A 9288-nucleotide genomic window follows, 5' to 3' on the forward strand; every position below is an offset into this window, starting at 1 on the left:
AGTTATTCCTGTTATACGATGGAAAAACTGTTGTATTTTTATTGTATTTTATGCTTCTGACGTTGACTTCTAAGGCCCTAACTATTCGATCTGGTGGAGCAACGCCCTAGTGTGAAACCCAGATTGCCCGGAACGTTGAAATGACCATTACTATCACACTGGTTGCAATTATTCCTGTTATAAGATGGAAAAACTGTTGTATTTTTATTGTATTTTATGCTTTTGGCGTTGAATTCTAAGTCCCTAGCTATTCGATCTGGTGGAGCAACGCCCTACTGTGAAGCCTAGGTTGCTCGGATCGTAGATAGGACCATTACTTTCGCACTGTTTGCAATTATTCACTTTATACGATGGCAAAGCTGTTGCATTTATATTGTATTTTATGCTTCTGGCGTTGACTTCTAAGTCACTAGCTATACGATCTGGTGGAGCACCGCCCTAGAGTGAAGCCTAGGTTGCCCGGAACGTAGAAAAGACCATTACCTTCACATTGGTTGGAATTATTCCTGTTATACGATGGCAAAACTGTTGTATTTGTATTGTATTTTATGCTTCTGGCGTTGACTTTTAAGGCCCTAACTATTCGATCTGGTGGAGCAACGCCCTAGAGTGAAGCCTAGGTTGCTCGGAATGTAGAAATGTCCATAGCTTTCAAACTGGTTGCAATTATTCGATTTATACGATGGAAAAGCTGTTGTCTTTTTATTGCATTTTATGCTTCGGGCGTTGACTTCTAAGGCCCTAACTATTCAATCTGTTGGAGCATCGCCCTAGGGTGAAGCCTAGGTTGCCCTGGAAGTAGAAATGACCATAGCTTTCAACCAAGTTGCAATTGTTCGTTTTATACGATGGAAAAGCTGTTGTATTTGTATTGCATTTTATGCTTCGGGCGTTGACTTCTAAGGCCCTAACTATTCAATCTGGTGGAGCAACGCCCTTGTGTGAAACCTAGGTTGCACGGAGCGCAGATATGACCATAACATTCACACTGGTTGCAATTATCCGTTTTATACGATGGAAAGACTGTTGTATTTTTATTGTATTTTATGCTTCTGGCGTTGACTTCTAAGTCCCTAGCTATTCGATATGGTGGAGCAACGCCTTGAGTGAAACCCAGGTTTCCCGGAGCGTAGAAATGACCAGTACTTTCACACTGGTTGCAGTTATTCCTGTTATACGATGACAAAACTGTTCCACTTTAATTGTATTTTATGCTTCTGGCGTTGAATTCTAAGTCCCTAACTACTCGATCTCGGGGAGCAACGCCATAGTGCGAAGCCTAGCTTGCCCGGAACGCAGAAATGACCATTACTTCCACACTGTTTGCAAATATACATTATTTACGATGGAAAAGCTGTTGTATTTATATTGTATTTTATGCTTCTGGCGCTGACTTCTTAGGCCCTGACTATTTGATCTAGTGGAGCACCGCCCTAGAGTGAAGCCAAGGTTGCCCGGAACGTACAAATGGCCATAACTTTCACACTGGTTGCAATTATTCGTTTTATACGATGGAAAAGCTGTTGTATTTATTTCGTATTTTGTGCTTTTGGCGTTGAATTCTAAGTGCCTAGCTATTCGATCTGGTCGAGCAACGCCCTAGGGTGAAACCTAGGTTGCCCTGAAAGTAGAAATGACCACAACTTTCATACTGGTTGCAATTATTCGTTTTATACGATGGAACAGCTGTTGCATCTTTATTCTATTTTATGCTTCTGGCTTTGAATTCTTAGTCCCTTACTATTCGATCTGGTGGAGCAACGCCCCAGTGTGAAGCCTAGGTTGCCCGGAACGTAGATATGACCATAACATTCACACAGGTTGCAATTATCCGTTTTATACGATGGAAAGACTGTTGTATTTATATTGTATTTTATGCTTCTGTCGTTGACTTCTGAGTCCCTAGCTATACGATCTGGTGGAGCAACGCCCTAGAGAGAAGCCTAGGTTGCCCGGAACGTGGAAATGACCATTACTTTCGCACTGTTTGCAATTATTCATTTTATACGATTGAAAAACTGTTGTACTTATATTGCATTTTATGCTTCTGGCGTTGACTTCTAAGTCACTAGCTATACGATCTGCTGGAGCAACGCCCTACAGGGAAGCCTAGGTTGCCCAAAACGTAGAAACGACCATTACTTTTTCTCTGGTTGCAAATATTCGTTTTATACGATGTAAAGGCTCTTGTATTTATTTTGTAGTTTATGCTTCTGGCGTTGTCTTCTAAGGCCCTAACAATTCGATCCGGTAGAGCAACGCCAGAGAGCGGAACGTAGGTTGCCCGGAACGTAGAAAGCAACATTACTTTCACACTGGTTGCAATTATTCCTGTTATACGATGGAAGAACTGTTGTATTTTTATTGCATTTTATGCTTCTGGCGTTGACTTCTAAGTCACTAGCTATACGATCTGGTGGAGCACCGCCCTAGAGTGAAGCCTAGGTTGCCCGGAACGTAGAAAAGACCATTACCTTCACATTGGTTGGAATTATTCCTGTTATACGATGGCAAAACTGTTGTATTTGTATTGTATTTTATGCTTCTGGCGTTGACTGTTAAGGCCCTAACTATTCGATCTGGTGGAGCAACGCCCTAGAGTGAAGCCTAGGTTGCTCGGAATGTAGAAATGTCCATAGCTTTCAAACTGGTTGCAATTATTCGATTTATACGATGGAAAAGCTGTTGTCTTTTTATTGCATTTTATGCTTCGGGCGTTGACTCCTAAGGCCCTAACTATTCAATCTGTTGGAGCATCGCCCTAGGGTGAAGCCTAGGTTGCCCTGGAAGTAGAAATGACCATAGCTTTCAACCTGGTTGCAATTGTTCGATTTATACGATGGAAAAGCTGTTGTATTTGTATTGCATTTTATGCTTCGGGCGTTGACTTCTAAGGCCCTAACTATTCAATCTGGTGGAGCAACGCCCTTGTGTGAAACCTAGGTTGCACGGAGCGCAGATATGACCATAACATTCACACTGGTTGCAATTATCCGTTTTATACGATGGAAAGACTGTTGTATTTTTATTGTATTTTATGCTTCTGGCGTTGACTTCTAAGTCCCTAGCTATTCGATATGGTGGAGCAACGCCTTGAGTGAAACCCAGGTTACCCGGAGCGTAGAAATGACCAGTACTTTCACACTGGTTGCAGTTATTCCTGTTATACGATGACAAAACTGTTCCATTTTAATTGTATTTTATGCTTCTGGCGTTGAATTCTAAGTCCCTAACTACTCGATCTCGGGGAGCAACGCCATAGTGCGAAGCCTAGCTTGCCCGGAACGTAGAAATGACCATTACTTCCACACTGTTTGCAAATATACATTATTTACGATGGAAAAGCTGTTGTATTTATATTGTATTTTATGCTTCTGGCGCTGACTTCTTAGGCCCTGACTATTTGATCTAGTGGAGCACCGCCCTAGAGTGAAGCCAAGGTTGCCCGGAACGTACAAATGGCCATAACTTTCACACTGGTTGCAATTATTCGTTTTATACGATGGAAAAGCTGTTGTATTTATTTCGTATTTTGTGCTTTTGGCGTTGAATTCTAAGTGCCTAGCTATTCGATCTGGTCGAGCAACGCCCTAGGGTGAAACCTAGGTTGCCCTGAAAGTAGAAATGACCACAACTTTCATACAGGTTGCAATTATTCGTTTTATACGATGGAACAGCTGTTGCATCTTTATTGTATTTTATGCTTCTGGCTTTGAATTCTTAGTCCCTTACTATTCGATCTGGTGGAGCAACGCCCCAGTGTGAAGCCTAGGTTGCCCGGAACGTAGATATGACCATAACATTCACACAGGTTGCAATTATCCGTTTTATACGATGGAAAGACTGTTGTATTTATATTGTATTTTATGCTTCTGTCGTTGACTTCTGAGTCCCTAGCTATACGATCTGGTGGAGCAACGCCCTAGAGAGAAGCCTAGGTTGCCCGGAACGTGGAAATGACCATTACTTTCGCACTGTTTGCAATTATTCATTTTATACGATTGAAAAACTGTTGTACTTATATTGCATTTTTTCTTCTGGTGTTGAATTCTAAGTCCCTAGCTATTCGATCTGGTGGAGCAACGCCCTAGAGTGAAGCCTAGTTTGCCGGGAACGTAGAAATGACCATTACCTTCACAGTTGATGCAATTACTCCTGTTATACGATAGAAAAACTGTGGTATTTTTATTGTATTTTATGCTTCAGGCGTTGACTCCTAAGGCCGTAGCTATTCGATGTGGTGGAGCTACGCACTAGAGTGAAGCCTAGGTTGCACGGAACGTATAAATGACCATAAGTTTTACACTGGTTGCAATTACTCGTTTTATACAATGGAAAGACTGTTGTATTTATTTTGTATTTTATGCTTATAGCGTTGACTTCTTATTCGCCAACTATAGGATCTGGTGGACCAACGCCCTAGAATGAAGCCTAGGTTGCCCGGAACGTAGAAATGACCATCACCTTCACACTGGTTGCAATTATTCCAGTTAAGCGATGGAAATAAAGTTGTATTTTTATTGTATTTTATGTTTCGGGCGTTGTCTTCTAAGGCCCTAGCTATTGGGACTGTTGGAGCAACGCCATACAGTGATGCCTAGATTGCCCGAAACGTAGAAACGACCATCACTTTCACACTGGTTGCAATTATTCCAGTTGTACGACGGAAAAACTATTGTACCTTTATTGTATTTTATGCTTCTGTCGTTTACTTCTAAGGTCCAAGCTATTGGATCTCGTGGGGCAACGTCCAAGGGTGAAGCCTAGGTTGCCCGGAAAGTAGAAATGACCATCACATTCACACTGGTTGCAATTAATCCTGTTATACGATGGAAAAGCTGTTGTATTTTTATTGTATTTTATGCTTCGGGCGTTGACTTCTAAATCCCTAACTATTCGATGTGGTGGAGCAACGCTCTAGGGTAAAGCCTAGGTTGCCCCGAACGTAGAAATGACCATATCTTTCACACCGTTTGCAATTAATCCTGTTACACGATGGAAAAACTGTTGTATTTTTATTCAATTTTATGTTTCGGGCGTTGACTTCTAAGGCCCTAGCTATTCGAACTGTTGGAGCAACGCCCTACAGTGAAGCCTAGGTTGCCCGAAACGTAGAAACGAGCATTAGTTTTACTCTGGTTGCAATTATTCATGCTATACGATGGAAAAGCTGTTGTATTTTTATTGTATATTATGCTTCTGGCGTTGACTTCTTAGGCCCTAGCTATTCGAACTGCTGGAGCAACGCCCTACAGGGAAGCCTAGGTTGCCCAAAACGTAGAAACGACCATTACTTTTTCTCTGGTTGCAAATATTCGTTTTATACGATGTAAAGGCTCTTGTATTTATTTTGTAGTTTATGCTTCTGGCGTTGTCTTCTAAGGCCCTAACAATTCGATCCGGTAGAGCAACGCCAGAGAGCGGAACGTAGGTTGCCCGGAACGTAGAAAGCAACATTACTTTCACACTGGTTGCAATTATTCCTGTTATACGATGGAAGAACTGTTGTATTTTTATTGGATTTTATGCTTCTGGCGCTGGCTTCTTAGGCCCTAACTATTCGTTCTGGTGGAACAACGCCCTTGGGTGAAGCCTAGGTTGCCCGGAACGTAGAAATGGCCATAACTTTCACACTGGTTGCAATTATTCGTTATATGCAATGGGAAAACTGTTCTATTTTTTTGTATTTTATGCCTCAGGCATTGACTCCTAAGGCCCTAACTACTCGATCTGGTGGAGCGACGCCCTAGAGTGAAGACCAGGTTGCTCGGAATGTAGAAATGTCCATAACTTTCATGCTGGTTGCAATTATTCGTTTTATACGATGGAAAAACTGTTGTATTTATATTGTATTCTATGCTTCTGGCGTTGACTTCTAAGGCCGTAACTATTCGATGTGGTGGAGCAACGCCCTAGAGTGAAGCCTAGCTTGCCCGAAACGTATAAATCACCATTACTTTCACACTGGTCGCTATAACTCGTTTTGTACGATGGAAGAACTGTTGTATTTCTATTGTATTTTATGCTTCAGGCGTTGACTTCTAAGGCTGGAGCTATTCGATATGGTGGAGATACGCCTTGTAGTGAAGCCTAGGTTGCCCGGAGCGTAGAAATGACCATTACTTTCACACTGTTTGCAAATATTAACTATATACGATGGAAAAGCTGTTGTATTTAGATTGTATTTTATGCTTCTGGCGTTGACTTCTTAGGCCCTAACTTTTCGATCTGGTGGTGCGACGCCCTAGAGTGAAGCCTAGGTTTTACGGGAAGTAGAAATGACCATTGCTATCACACTGGTTGCAATTATTCCCGTTATACGATGGAAAAACTGTTGTATTTTTATTGTATTTTATTCTTCTGGCGTTGACTTCTTAGGCCCTAACTACTAGATCTGGTGCAACAACGCCCTAGAGTGACGCCTAGGTTGCCCGGAACGTAGAAATGACCATCACCTTCAAACTGTTTGCAATTATTCGTTTTATACGATGGAAAAACTGTTGTATTTATATTGTATTTTATTCTTCTGGCGTTGACTTCTTAGGCCCTAACTGTTCGATCTGGTGGAGCAACACCCTAGAGTGAAGCCTAGGTTGCCCGGTTCGTAGTAAAGACCATTACCTTCACACTGGTTGCAATTATTCCTCTTACACAATGGAAAACCCCTTGTATCTTTATCGTATTTTATGCTTCTGGCGTTGACTTCTGAGTCCCTAGCTATACGATCTGGTGGAGCAACGCCCTAGAGAGAAGCCTAGGTTGCCCGGAACATGGAAATGACCATTACTTTCGCACTGTTTGCAATTATTCATTTTATACGATTGAAAAACTGTTGTACTTATATTGCATTTTTTCTTCTGGCGTTGAATTCTAAGTCCCTAGCTATTCGATCTGGTGGAGCAACGCCCTAGAGTGAAGCCTAGGTTGCCGGGAACGTTGAAATGACCATAACTTTCACACCGGTTCCAATTATTCGTTTTATATGATGAAAACGCCGTTGTATTTCTATTGTATTTTATGCTGCTGGCGTTGACTTCTTAAGCCCTAGCTATTCGATCTGGTGGAGCAACGCCCTAGAGTGAAGCCTAGGCTGCGCGGAACGTAGAAATGGCCATTACTTTCACGCTGGTTGCAATTATTCCTGTTATACGATGAAAGACTGTTGCATTTTTATTTTATTTCATGCTTCTGGCGTTGACTTCTTAGGCCCTGACTTTTCGATCTGGTGGAGCAACGCACTAGAGTGAAGCCTAGGTTGCCCGGAACGTAGAAATGACCATTACTTTCACACTGTTTGCAAATATACATAATTTACTATGTAAGAGCTGTAGTACTTATATTGTATTTTATGCTTCTGGCGTTGACTTCTTAGGCCCTAACTATTTGATCTGTTGGAGCACCGCCCTAGAGTGAAGCCTAGGTTGCCCCCAACGTAGAAATGACCATAACTTTCACACTGGTTGTAATTATTCATTTTATACGACGGAAAATCTGTTGTACTTATATTGTATTTTATTCTTCTGGCGTTGACTTCTTAGGCCCTAACTATTCGAACTGGTGGAGCAACGACCTAGAGTGAAACCTAGGTTGCCCGGAACGTAGAAATGACCATTGCTTTCACACTGGCTGCAATTATTCCTGTTATACTATGGAAAAACTGTTGCATTTTAATTGTATTTTATGCTTCTGCTGTTGAATTCTAAGTCCCTAGCTATTCGATCTGGTGGAACAACGACCCAGAGTGATACCCAGGTTACGCGGAACGTAGAAATGACCGGTACTTTCACACTCGTTGCAGTTATTCCTGCTATACGATGGAAAAACTGTTGCATTTTTATTGTATTTTATGCTTCTGGCGTTGAATTCTAATTCCCTAACTATTCCATCTCGTCGTGCAACGCCCTAGAGTGAAGCCTAGGTTGCCCGGAACGTAGAAATGACCATTACTTTCACACTGGTTGCAATTATTCGTTTTATACGATGGAAAAACTGTTGTATTTATTTTGTATTTGGTGCTTCTGGCGTTGACTTCTAAGGCCCTAACTCTTCAATCTGGTGGAAGAATGGCTCAGTGTTAAGTCTAGGATGCCTCAAACGTCGAAATGATCAATACTTTCACACTGGTTACAATTATTCATGCTATACGATGGAAAAGCTGTTGCATATTTATTGTATTATCTGCTTCTGGCGTTGACTTCTAAGGTCCTAGCTATTCGATCTGTTCGGGCAACCTCCAACAGTGAAGCCTATACTACCCGAAACGTAGAAATGACCATCAGTTTCAGAACTAGTAGCAATGATTCTTTTATACAATGGCAAAACTGTTGTATTTTTATTGTATTTCATGCTTCTGTCGTTGTTTTCTAAGGCCCTAACTATTCGATCCGGTGGAGCAACGCCATAGAGTGAAGCCTAGGTTGCCGGGAACGTAGAAGTGGGCATAATTTTCACACCGGTTGCAATTATTCGTTTTATATGATGGAAAACTCGTTGTATTTATATTGTATTTTATGCTTCTGGCGTTGACTTCTCAAGCCCTAGCTATTCCATCCGGTGGAGCAACGCCCTAGAGTGAAGACGAGATTGCCCGGAACGTAGAAGTGACCATTACCTTCACGCTTGTTGCAATTATTCCTGTTATATGATGAAAAAACTGTTGTATTTTTATTGTATTTTATGCTTCAGGCGTTGACTTCTAAGGCTGGAGCTATTCGATGTGGTGGAGCTACGCCTTGTAGTGAAGCCAAGGTTGCCCGTAGCGTAGAAATGACCATTACTTTCACACTGTTTGCAAATATTAATTATATACGATGGAAAAGCTGTTGTATTTATATTGTATTTTATTCTTCTGGCGTTGACTTTTTAGGACCTAACTGTTCGATCTGGTGGAGCAACACCCTAGAGTGAAGCCTAGGTTGCCCGGTTCGTAGTATAGACCATTACCTTCACACTGGTTGCAATTATTCCTCTTACACAATGGAAAACCCCTTGTATCTTTATCGTATTTTATGCTTCTGGCGTTGACTTCTGAGTCCCTAGCTATACGATCTGGTGGAGCAACGCCCTAGAGTGAAGCCTTGCTTGCCCGGAACGTAGAAATGACCATTACCTTCACAGTTGATGCAATTACTCCTGTTATACGATAGAAAAACTGTGGTATTTTTATTGTATTTTATGCTTCAGGCGTTGACTCCTAAGGCCGTAGCTATTCGATGTGGTGGAGCTACGCACTAGAGTGAAGCCTAGGTTGCACGGAACGTATAAATGACCATAACTTTTACACTGGTT

This window comes from Calliopsis andreniformis, unplaced genomic scaffold, assembly GCF_051401765.1.
Source record: "Calliopsis andreniformis isolate RMS-2024a unplaced genomic scaffold, iyCalAndr_principal scaffold0017, whole genome shotgun sequence".
Taxonomy (NCBI): domain Eukaryota; kingdom Metazoa; phylum Arthropoda; class Insecta; order Hymenoptera; family Andrenidae; genus Calliopsis; species Calliopsis andreniformis.